At 53.8% G+C, this 12,500-nt stretch overlaps 3 non-coding genes across 3 annotated transcripts; 1 reads left to right on the forward strand and 2 right to left on the reverse strand.

Annotated features, from left to right (window-relative positions):
- Positions 1–459: 459 nt before the first annotated feature.
- LOC140213821 (5.8S ribosomal RNA) lies at positions 460–612 on the reverse strand. The gene has a single exon (XR_011890806.1). It is a non-coding gene; the product is annotated as a 5.8S ribosomal RNA (ribosomal RNA).
- A 1,572-nt stretch (positions 613–2,184) lies between these two features.
- Positions 2,185–3,999, reverse strand: LOC140213836 (small subunit ribosomal RNA). The gene has a single exon (XR_011890816.1). It is a non-coding gene; the product is annotated as a small subunit ribosomal RNA (ribosomal RNA).
- Positions 4,000–8,623: 4,624 nt separating this feature from the next.
- On the forward strand, positions 8,624–8,815 carry LOC140213815 (U2 spliceosomal RNA). The gene has a single exon (XR_011890800.1). It is a non-coding gene; the product is annotated as a U2 spliceosomal RNA (small nuclear RNA).
- The last annotated feature ends 3,685 nt before the right edge of the window (positions 8,816–12,500 follow it).

Below are 12,500 nucleotides of genomic sequence, written 5' to 3' on the forward strand. Positions count from 1 at the left end.
TGACGTGAACGAGCGACCAGCTCTGGAGCTCGACGTACTTCGAAGGCAAACAGCGCAAATTGCGATCGCGCTGGCTTTGCGCACGGCGCGGGAATCGGCCGGCGTTTCATTCCCACGTTTTCCGTGCACGCAAGCGTGCGCTTCCGACTCTCTCGCAAACGTGCGCGCTACATGGCAACAGACGTTCGCGCCTCGTGCTTGGACCGCTCTTTCCCTGCAGGTATCCGACTCCATCCTGCGGCGGTCTTGCTAGAGGCGCGCACTCGTCACGCTGCAGTAGTTTTGCCTCGTTTCCGACTTTTCGAAGAATTGGCACAACGGTTTGCCACCGTCTCCCTCTCGTGAGGCCGCTGGCGCGTGGCTTTAGCGCTCAACGTACTGTCCATGATGCCGACGCGGTCAAAACGAGTCGACGGACGCACGTTCCCTGTGCGCCGAAGTCTCTCTTGATATGTGATCCGACCCTCAGACAGACGAAGCCAAGGGAAGACCCAAGGCCGCAATGTGCGTTCAAAGAATCAGTGCTCAGTGTGTCCTGCAATTCACACCAAGTCTCGCAGCTGGCTGCGTTCTTCATCGACCCGAGAACCGAGTGATCCACCGCTTAGAGTCGTGAAAAATAGTTTGTTCAATTCAGTACAGTACAACCAGGGTTTTAGGCACGTGGCGTCTCCCTGTGTGTGGTTTCGAAGAGCGCCTTTCGGCGTGCGCTCCTCCAGTCTCGCTCTTTCGGCGGCCGCGTCTCAGCAGCTGAAAGCCTAATGGCACTCCACTCCTGCTACTCGCGCGTGTGTTTTGCGCCCACGCCTTCCTCGCTTGCCCTCGAGGCACCTTATGCCGTTTGCGCGCACTCGAAGCCGGTTTTACCTGCCAACCATCCACCGGACCCGTGTGTCTCGTGTGCACGTTCACATCGCTCCACTAAAAATTGCAAAGAGCGACAGAGCCATGATTAGGGCTAAGCCGCTGTGGAGTCTTTAACGGCTACACGGCCACGGGCAGGGCTTCACCCCCATCGACGTGCTTCGCTTCAGTCAGCAGTAGGTTCATAGAAGGGCCTCAAACACACACACACTTTCGCATCGGCAGATCGCCGCAGCATAACCGCTGTTGATCCAACAGCCTACTTGAGACGAAAGACAAGAGCCCGGCGCACGTACTCGCGCAGCTCTCCAAAACCACTCGGCCAGTGCCAGGGACGGCTCCCTGCGCCGGCGCCACAACAAGTCTACTTGAGGCGGAAGACGAAGCCAGCAAGGGCCTGGCCGCAAGTGCGTTCGAATCCGGGACTACAGTCCCTCGTCTGTCCGTACTTCCTCTTTCGACGTGCGGCGCCTTCCCAAAGCGCACAAGTCCGCTAACCGCAGAACGCTTCCGACGTAGCAAAGCCGCGTTTCCTTCGGTACTTCGCAGCAACGCCGCCTTTCCCTCGGCGGCGGGCGAATAGCCTGCAGACGTCGTCGCATTAAACCGCGATCTCGACACCTCGCGCGTCACGAGCAGGAGCCGACCGGCAGCCTCCGGCCCTTTCGGACTCGGTGGCATTTGCCGCGGAGGACGGGAGAGCACTTTAGGCCACGGTTCCTTCCGTACTTGGCAGCCGCACCCTCATACCGACAGTTCCATGACCGACCGAGCGCCACACCGTTCCTTTAGTACTTGGGCGGCAACAAAGTCGGGTCGTTACTCCATACTCGCCGCAGGAAGCGACCGGCAGCCGCCAGCCTTTTCAGACTCGGCAGCGTTTGCCGCGGAGGACGGGAGAGCGCTCGCACCACGGTTCCGTGTGTACTAAGCGGCAGCGGCATTAGCTCTCGACCGTCAGTTCCTTGACCGACCGCACGCTTCGCCGTTCCCCTCGTACTGGGCAAAGCAGCAGGTCGGGTCGTCTTACTCCCATTCCGCGCAAGAGCGCCAAAGCGGACAGAAAGCCCACCCAGTGTGCGTTACGCCGTTTCTACCCGCGGGCGCGGCCAAGCCAACCGTCCAAGGTTGCAGCCGGCGTCCACTGGGCGCAACAAATTTGGCACGGGGCGCCCCTCAAAATTCAGGCAGTCCCCGGCATGTTCGGGTATAGCCGTCCCCGCGTCCAAGCGGGGCCAGCGGCGGAAAGCGTCGGGCGCAGCGAGCTGCTTCACCCACACGGGGTAGAAACAATGGCGCTCGCCACCCTTCACAATCCGGTAATGATCCTTCCGCAGGTTCACCTACGGAAACCTTGTTACGACTTTTACTTCCTCTAAATGATCAAGTTTGGTCATCTTTCCAACAGACCGGCGCAACCGAAAGGCCGCGCCGGACATCGGTCCGAAGACCTCACTAAATCATTCAATCGGTAGTAGCGACGGGCGGTGTGTACAAAGGGCAGGGACGTAATCAACGCGAGCTTATGACTCGCGCTTACTGGGAATTCCTCGTTCAAGGGGAACAATTGCAAGCCCCTATCCCAATCACGAAAGAAGTTCCACGGGTTACCCAGTCTTTTCAGACAGGGATAAAGACACGCTGCTTCCTTCAGTGTAGCGCGCGTGCGGCCCCGGACATCTAAGGGCATCACAGACCTGTTATTGCTCTGTTTCGTGCGGCTAGGAGCCGCTTGTCCCTCTAAGAAGGTTGTAAGGTGCTGGGAACCCCGCACCTATTTAATAGGCTAGAGTCTCGTTCGTTATCGGAATTAACCAGACAAATCGCTCCACCAACTAAGAACGGCCATGCACCACCATCCACCGAATCAAGAAAGAGCTCTCAATCTGTCAATCCTCCCAGTGTCCGGGCCGGGTAAGTTTTCCCGTGTTGAGTCAAATTAAGCCGCAGGCTCCACTCCTGGTGGTGCCCTTCCGTCAATTCCTTTAAGTTTCAGCTTTGCAACCATACTTCCCCCGGAACCCAAACACTTTGGTTTCCCGGAAGCTGCCCGCCGAGTCATTTGAGTAACTCAGGCGGATCGCTGGTTGGCATCGTTTATGGTCAGAACTAGGGCGGTATCTGATCGCCTTCGAACCTCTGACTTTCGTTCTTGATCAAAGAAAACATTCTTGGCAAATGCTTTCGCAGTAGTTCGTCTTGCGACGGTCCAAGAATTTCACCTCTAGCGCCGCAATACGAATGCCCCCGTCTGTCCCTCTTAATCATTACCTCGTATTCCAAAAACCAACAGAACAGAAACGAGGTCTTGTTCTATTATTCCATGCAAGTTTATTCAGGCGACTCGCCTGCGTTGAGCACTCTAATTTTTTCAAAGTAAAAGCACCGGCCTTCTCGAGGCACACAATGAAGTGCACCAAGAAAGGACCGGCATGATGTTCAGTCCGAGCCGTCGCATCGGGTAGATGCACTACTCGTCTGGAACTGAGATCCAACTACGAGCTTTTTAACCGCAGCAGCTTTAGTATACGCTATTGGAGCTGGAATTACCGCGGCTGCTGGCACCAGACTTGCCCTCCAATTGATCCTCGTTAAAGGATTTAGAGTGTACTCATTTCAATTACGGGGCCTCAAAAGAGTCCCGTATTGTTATTTTTCGTCACTACCTCCCCGTGCCGGGAGTGGGTAATTTGCGCGCCTGCTGCCTTCCTTGGATGTGGTAGCCGTTTCTCAGGCTCCCTCTCCGGAATCGAACCCTGATTCTCCGTTACCCGTAACAACCATGGTAAGCAAGTAACCTACCATCGAAAGTTGATAAGGCAGACACTTGAAAGAAACGTCGCCGGCTCGTGGCCATGCGATCAGCACAAAGTTATCCAGAGTCACCACACAATACGGGCCGAAACCCGATCGATCTTGGTCTAATAAAAGCACCCGTCGCCCAAAGGGCTTCAGGCTCACTGCATGTATTAGCTCTAGAATTGCCACAGTTATCCAAGTAGGAAGAAACGATCTAAGGAACCATAACTGATTTAATGAGCCATTCGCGGTTTCGCCTTATTTCGGCATGTACTTAGACATGCATGGCTTAATCTTTGAGACAAGCATATGATTACTGGCAGGATCAACCAGGTAATCGTTCAACTGCGCGTCCAGCCTTTCAAGCAGGCCGGACGCCGTTTTTGCGATGCCGAGGCCACCTTCAGGCGCCCCAACACGCTTCGTTCTCGCAAAGGGTAGCACTTTGCACAGTCCGAGACGACGGCGTTCGAGCTCGCTACGGCGCCCTCCCCGCAGGGCCGGGTATCGCCACGCGGCAAGAAGCACGCAACATTCTCGATAGACCGGTTGTGTCGACTCGATCGCGGCTTGCGGTTTCTCTCGAGCCCGCAGCACTGGTGGACCGACCGACACTTGCAACGTAGCCGAGACGGCAAAGCCGCTAGGCGACGGGTCACGCCCGCGCCTTCGGCGCTTTCGTATTTGATTCGTCCGAGGACGATGCGGAACACACTTCGATATCGTGGAAAAAGCGTCGTCCGACAACCAGCCCCTAACGCATCAAGCGGATGAGGCTGCAGACGTCAGCTGTGGGATCCACGGGAGCGATACCGGGGACACGCTTGACGGGCACGAAGCCCGCCGCATATCAAACACCCAGGTCGCTTTGGGGGCGACTGCTCTCTGGGACCCCCATATAATAGCAGCGATAAGTACCCAGACCTCCATGGGGCCGTACTCGTGCCACTTTCGACGAGCGTTTGGCGAAAATCGTGCCGCCTCGTAACGCCGCGAGCAAGATTGAAAGCTTACGTCGGCAGCACAATGCCGAAGTCGTGAAAGCGCAGCGCGTCCACCGAATGCGCGAACGGCAATTTCTCGCTAATGGCCAGTACGGTTTCCTGCACAATTGCCTTTCTGTCGCCCTACGGGGCCCCCGGCCGATCGATTCGAGGCACGCTAGCACGGCCCCTTCGCCATTTCCGAGCACGCGTGCGAACAGTGCGGGCGGCGTGCTCGACGCCCCGGCTGACGTCGTTTCGGACTTTGTCTCTTCGCGTGCTCGCGGCAACGCCGCGGCCAACGACGACGTCTGCGCGGTTCTTTGCCGGTTCCCGGCGTGCTATAGTGCAGCCCTCTGCAGGGCGACACCGGCTCCGTCGTGTCCGTGCGGCGGCTTGTACGCAAAAGTTGCGCCAAAGGCGTCGCGCTCGCGCCGCCCCGGCACACGCGGTTTCGGACTTTGTCTCTTCCAGCGCTCGCGTAGTCGTGGGCACGATTGTCGACGTCGGAACGGTGCGCGGACTACGCCACGAGCACGCGCAAGCCGAAAATCGCACTACGGTACAATGTCGGCCGGGGCCGTACGGCCCCTTACAGTAGCAGCGATAAGTGCCCAGACCTCCATGGGGCCGTACTCGTGCGACGCGGCGGCGTACTGCGCCGAGCCGAGCGCCAATATTTGGCTTTTGCAGGGCGGATTCGAGCTCTGGCGATCGCCGCGGTACCGCCGCTCACCGATTCAAGGCACGCTAGCGCGGCCCCTTCGCCATTTCCGAGCACGCGTGCGAACAGTGCGGGCGGCGTGCTCGACGCCCCGGCTGACGTCGTTTCGGACTTTGTCTCTTCGCGTGCTCGCGGCAACGCCGCGGCCAACGACGACGTCTGCGCGGTTCTTTGCCGGTTCCCGGCGTGCTATAGTGCAGCCCTCTGCAGGGCGACACCGGCTCCGTCGTGTCCGTGCGGCGGCTTGTACGCAAAAGTTGCGCCAAAGGCGTCGCGCTCGCGCCGCCCCGGCACACGCGGTTTCGGACTTTGTCTCTTCCAGCGCTCGCGTAGTCGTGGGCACGATTGTCGACGTCGGAACGGTGCGCGGACTACGCCACGAGCACGCGCAAGCCGAAAATCGCACTACGGTACAATGTCGGCCGGGGCCGTACGGCCCCTTACAGTAGCAGCGATAAGTGCCCAGACCTCCATGGGGCCGTACTCGTGCGACGCGGCGGCGTACTGCGCCGAGCCGAGCGCCAATATTTCGCTTTTGCAGGGCGGATTCGAGCTCTGGCGATCGCCGCGGTACCGCCGCTCACCGATTCAAGGCACGCTAGCGCGGCCCCTTCGCCATTTCCGAGCACGCGTGCGAACAGTGCGGGCGGCGTGCTCGACGCCCCGGCTGACGTCCTTTCGGACTTTGTCTCTTCGCGTGCTCGCGGCAACGCCGCGGCCAACGACGACGTCTGCGCGGTTCTTTGCCGGTTCCCGGCGTGCTATAGTGCAGCCCTCTGCAGGGCGACACCGGCTCCGTCGTGTCCGTGCGGCGGCTTGTACGCAAAAGTTGCGCCAAAGGCGTCGCGCTCGCGCCGCCCCGGCACACGCGGTTTCGGACTTTGTCTCTTCCAGCGCTCGCGTAGTCGTGGGCACGATTGTCGACGTCGGAACGGTGCGCGGACTACGCCACGAGCACGCGCAAGCCGAAAATCGCACTACGGTACAATGTCGGCCGGGGCCGTACGGCCCCTTACAGTAGCAGCGATAAGTGCCCAGACCTCCATGGGGCCGTACTCGTGCGACGCGGCGGCGTACTGCGCCGAGCCGAGCGCCAATATTTGGCTTTTGCAGGGCGGATTCGAGCTCTGGCGATCGCCGCGGTACCGCCGCTCACCGATTCAAGGCACGCTAGCGCGGCCCCTTCGCCATTTCCGAGCACGCGTGCGAACAGTGCGGGCGGCGTGCTCGACGCCCCGGCTGACGTCCTTTCGGACTTTGTCTCTTCGCGTGCTCGCGGCAACGCCGCGGCCAACGACGACGTCTGCGCGGTTCTTTGCCGGTTCCCGGCGTGCTATAGTGCAGCCCTCTGCAGGGTGACACCGGCTCCGTCGTGTCCGTGCGGCGGCTTGTACGCAAAAGTTGCGTCAAAGGCGTCGCGCTCGCGCCGCCCCGGCACACGCGGTTTCGGACTTTGTCTCTTCCAGCGCTCGCAACCATGTCGGGGCCGACGCCGACGACTGCGTGGTGTTTCAACGATTGCCGGCGTGACACAATGCAGCTGCGTGCGGGATGCCAGCGATTCCGTCGTGGCGGTGCGGCGGCTTGTACGCAAAAGTTGCGTCAAAGGCGTCGCGCTCGCACCGCCCCGGCACACGTGGTTTCGGACTTTGTCTCTTCGAGCGCTCGCAGCGATGTCGAGGCGATCGCTTACGTCTGCACGGTTTCCGGTGTGCTACAATGCAGCAGTCTGCCGCACTACACCTCTTGGTTGCCGAGGCCAGCACGGCAATTTACTGAAGCGAGCGCATTGTGCCCAGGCGGCAGCGGACTTTGTGCTTTCGGGAGTGCTCTTGCTGTAAAATTTGAACGGCTGCAGCTGCGCGAAGCAAGTGTACCTATTTTCACTCTCTCTCTGTCTGCCTTTGAGGCGACTGTAATTTCACTTTAAACGCAACTGGAGGCGGGAGCAACCTGATGAGAGTAGGTGGACTTCGGTACATGTTGTAATTTAGAAATTGCTTTCAAGCTTTGAGGACATACACCTTCGCGCCATCTGCTTTCCCCGTCTCTTTGGCACTTTATAGTATGTGCTGCATGCTCTGCATTCCAAAGAAACACGCCTGTGTCTCTCCCTCTCTCACGTTCTTCTTCTTTTTGTAGCTGCTGTTGTAGAAGATGCTATGCTCTTTAATCGCTGTAACATAGAGTGCTTGCACAAGCCAACAACTTTTGCGCGTTTTTTTTTTTTTTTTTTTCTCTTCCCAAGACGTTTCTGCCATTATTCACTAACTCTCGTTCTTAGTATGCAATGGAGCGTTAGCTCGCGCCATCTACCTTTCTTTCTGTATTGCAAAGTCCGCAGGTTTTCCTAGTTCCGTACTCAGATGGCGCCAATGCGTTTTGGCGCCAGGTTCGAACGACCTCGCTGTACTCCTGTTTCCCATTTGAATGTTGCAAAGGGGTTTGCGACAGGGGGTGGTTCTTGTGCAAGGCTGAGCTTTCCAGCTGCGTTTAAGCTATGCTAGCATGTGTGCGTATATATATATATATATATATATATATATATATATAAATACACAAACACACACACACACACACACACATGCATATATACATACACACACACGGTAATGGTAAAGATGATGAGGTAGCACTTTTTTTTTTTTTTTACAATGCCTGTGTTTCAGATGGCGATCTTTCTCCCCTCTATGTTTCCGGTGGGAAGGAGTGTGCAGCGTTTTCTATATTTATTTTGTCATTCACTTCTATGTTGCTCGTCTTCGTACATGGGGCATGCTACCTAATTCTACCGGTCGATTCGACACGTTGCGATCCGTCCCGGCCTGTGCCGTATCAAAATTTTCAGTGGGCCTTGCGGTAAATAAAAAGAAATGAAGGAAATGCGCGTAGTATATTACAATTGCACACGGGCTTGAAACGAAGCCCTCAAGGAAGGTCACCTTGAGCGGTCGCATTCAGACGGAAGTAAGCATTCCCCTGGCGCGTTTTTTTCCGCTCGCCTGTTCCGTTTTCTACGAGGTTGCCTTGGTTGGTTTCGCGTTACAAGCAAGCTTGCACTCGGGTCTCGTTTCTACGCGACAGCGTTTCGTTAACAGCGAAAGACTGAGGCGTTGCGAGTTCATCCGTGAGATAGGGAGCGTTGAGTCTGTACACAGGCTGAATTTTATAATATTGCCCACGCTGTTGCTGAGGTTACCCATGTCGGCAGGGCGCCCACAAGGCAGTAGTACAATGAAGTGAAGTGAAGGACATCGCTTCTCGGCCTTTTGGCTAAGATCAAAGTGTAGTATCTGTTCTTATCAGCTTAATATCTGATACGGGTTCTATATGGACCCACGATATTAAACCTATTTTTGGAAGTTGGCGGAGTGCTTGAAGCCTGCTTCACCTCCGCCGCAGGTCGGCCCGGTATTGCACTACCTCCGGGATCGGCCCCGCTCACTTAGGTGAGACTTCATTCAATCAAAATGAAGAGCACAAGCTCAACGCGAGCAGTGACTTGACACGCACCATTCCTATACTACACGCAACGATGCCGGTTCGCGGACCACGAGAGTAATTAAACTGCCACTCCATCTGTGTGTAGCGTCGCACTTGTTGCGTCGCAAATGGGACAGCCGCTCCAGCAAATTTCTAGTTATGGGCTTCGAGAAAAATTAATGAAAGCAAAAGAAAGAACCAGAATTCCTATTTGTCCGATGTCTCTGAATGATTGTCTCCTGTAAAGAGCCACTTGGGGGGATGGGGGGTAGGATTAGCCGTGGGGTTCGCAATCAATATGAATCCCACTCAAAGCCAACACTGGATTTTGGAGTTCACTATCGCTTGGATCCGTAAACCACCGCGGCCACGCAAGCTCGCCCTGCCGCCGAAATCCGCTGCCCAAGTGGAAGAAAGATTCCCTATGAAAGAAAAATAGAGTGCCCGATTTCTGGCAACTACTGTGCAGCCTTTGTGTACACATTTTCGCAGCAGTGGGACCGAGCGCCTCGAAAACAAACTTGTCGTATGCCCAAATGTGGCGAAATATATTCAAGGGTTAAAAGGTGCCTCATCTTTCTAACCTGTATGTTACGAAGACCTGTTGCTACCTTTTCATCATGAACATCATCATCATCATCATCCTGGCTACGCCCACTGCAGGGCAAAGGCATCTGCCATGATCCTCCAAGTACCCCGGTCAGGTGCCGATTGTCGCCATGTAGTCCCTAATCTAATCTGCCCTCCTAACTTTCTGCCACCCCCTGCTACGCTTCCCTCCTCTTGGAATTCAGTCTGTAACCCTTAATGGCCACCGGTTATCTTCCCCCCAGATTGCATGCCCTGCGCATGCCCATTTGTTTTTCCTGGTTTAAACTTTGGTGTCATTAACGAGCGTTTGTTCTCGCACACCCCAATCTGCTCTATTCCGATCCCCCCGTGACGCCACACCCATCATCCTTCTTTCCAGAGCCCGTTGCGTCGCCCTCAGTTACCCTTCGGTAATCCTCAAAGCTTTTTGTTGGGGCACTCGTGGCATCTTTCTCGTTTAATGAAGTCAAATTTTTTTCAGTTTTGGGGGAAAACTCAATGAGCTAGGCGCGATTGTGTCCCTGGCGCCGCTCTCAACAAGATGGCGGCGCCCATGCTTTTTGCCTGCAGGTTCGGCCCTACGCAGAACACGCCTGCCGGGCAGTGTAGCCACGTTGAAGGGGCAAAGCGTAGTGCAGTGAAGCGCTTGCTCGGGCGAAAAACGCAAATATGAGCCAAACAGGAATTTCCATTATTGGAAATTCCAGTTCAGTTTGCGCATTGCGTTCGCCTAAGGTAAAGAACACAAATGCGAGTGCCACAGCAGTCAAGTCAAAGCTTAGGATTGCGTATCATTTTTTTTTTTTTTCTTTTCGTGCCTTTTACTCCTGGCCTGCGTGGCCCTAGCGCGCATGCACACGAAAGTAATGAAATGCTGAAAACACGAAATAATGCGGTGCGGCTGTATCATATCTATTTTGTGCGCTTTGTTCTTTGTGGACTACAGCGGTGTGCGTCATGAGAAAGTTTCGGTGCCCTTCTTGGGTGACCAGTGAAGCTATATTTAAAACCACATTGATTTGTACGGTTATTGCTACAAACTGCGTGTGGGTGTTTTTCTTTTTCGCTGCCAACGATGGGTTATCGCAACCGCGATCGGTTCTGCTGCTACGCTAGACGCGTGCTTGCCAACGGTTGGCTCTATACGCGACCCGCGACGCGTGGTCGGCACATTCAAGCAGTCAATTGCAAACCGTTCCAAGAAAAAGGATGTACTCCACTTGCCACCTAGTTCGACGATTGTACTTTCTGACCCTCGAGGAAGCGCCGCCATCCCACGTTTTCTATAATACGATAAGATTCAGAGCGACCGCGACCACTTGTCTTTGTCAATATCTCGGAAACGCTTTCTTTGTTTTCTTTTTTTTTTTTTTTAAATCCAGATACTCAGACGCGCCCGTGTTCACGCGCACTTGTTCTCTCCGATAAGCAGGGAAGCTCGGTTGGGGTGGTGTCGGGCCTTGCGCATGCGCTGCTGAGCTCGTCGCTTCGCCGGCCGGTCGATGCTGGCGCGGTACTGGTAATGAACTTCGACGTGCATGGTGAAACGTCACTTTGTATTGCCACTGTAGACTAGCAATGCAATGCGTTTGCGAGCGATTGGATAAATGAGAAAGCGTGCACTGTCTACAGTTCATGCCCCTCTAGAGTAGTGGAAATGTTGCTCCAAGTGTTAGGTTTGTAATTTGCGCCTACGAACATGAACTAAACAAAGAAAATGGTCTGCAGCCGCCTTCGCTTCATAAAATTCCCGTACGAAGAAATTTCCGTGCGCGAATGAGAGAGCAAAAGAGAGAAACCATGTTAAGAAGAATGGCTGCCTTTTACGTGATCTCGCGCATGAAACCAGACGATAGATTAATTTTAGCCGTTCATTTTGATTTGCCGAATGTAAACCGGAACACTTTCTCCACGCGGTCTTCAGATTTGAATGGCAATCAATCACATCCTTTCTTTTTTTTCTGTTTCTTTCTATCTGGAACCGAAAGAATTCAGAACGCCATTTCAATCTTAGATTCGATTAGATATCGCGACTGGTATGCTGAAATATCACGCCTTATCTGGTGTTAACCTTCTTGATCACGGCAATAAAAAATCGCCAGTTCCCGAACTTTAATCGCGCCGAAGATGAACCGATATGCTGGATTCTTATTGTCATGATTTTATAGAAAGCGCTGGTTCTATGGCTAGCTTTGAGGAAAAGAAAAACATCGTTCAGGAATGTATAACTCTAAACAACTAAAAAAAAAAATCTGCCGGCAATTGGTACTACAACGAGAGTACTGAGAATACTGGAAAAGATGAAATCCAATCATGCTGAACTGAACTGAAATTATTTCATCAAGACATGCCCCGAAAAACGTGGCCACTTTCAATGATAATTTCAAATGTGATTTCTTTCTTTTTTTTTTCTTTACGACGGATAATAATTATCTTTCCAATGGCGGATGTGAAAATTTCAGAGCACGTCATTTTCGAAATCCCAAGGCCCCGGACGCATTCTCTCTTCTTTAAGTATTTTGGTGGTGCACACGGAGGAAAATTTCGCGCACGTAATTTATAAACTAGTAGTTGATTTTCTAGAAGAACACAAAGTGCTGACAAACGGCCAACCAGGACACAATTAAATTGGTATTACGCACGGTTTCGAAGCCGCGGTAACAAAAGGGTAACAAAGGGACGTTCATTTCGTGGTGTCGATTTCACGTCTCTCACAATAAAAAAAAAAAAATAATAATAATAAAAACTACTGCATAAAATAGGTTTTCCCAAACTGGATGGTTTCGATCAGCTTTTGAACAGCCCTTCCTTAAATTGAGTTGGCGTTGATTGAGCAGGTGCGGTTTTGGATTTTTGTAAATGGCATCAGTACTGGACAGTCCGTTCACTTGAGGATCAAAGGAGAAACCCCCCAAAAAAATATCATATCGTGGTGAGAGACGCGGCAGATGAGTACAATTATCGGCAGAAAAAAAAAAGGAAAACCGCCTCGTACTCAGAAGCCGCTCCTCTCACGTGTGAAGCTTCAAACAAATTGTTTTTCTTGAGACGCTCTA

This window comes from Dermacentor andersoni, chromosome 10 (genome assembly GCF_023375885.2).
Source record: "Dermacentor andersoni chromosome 10, qqDerAnde1_hic_scaffold, whole genome shotgun sequence".
NCBI classification, from domain to species: Eukaryota; Metazoa; Arthropoda; class Arachnida; order Ixodida; family Ixodidae; genus Dermacentor; species Dermacentor andersoni.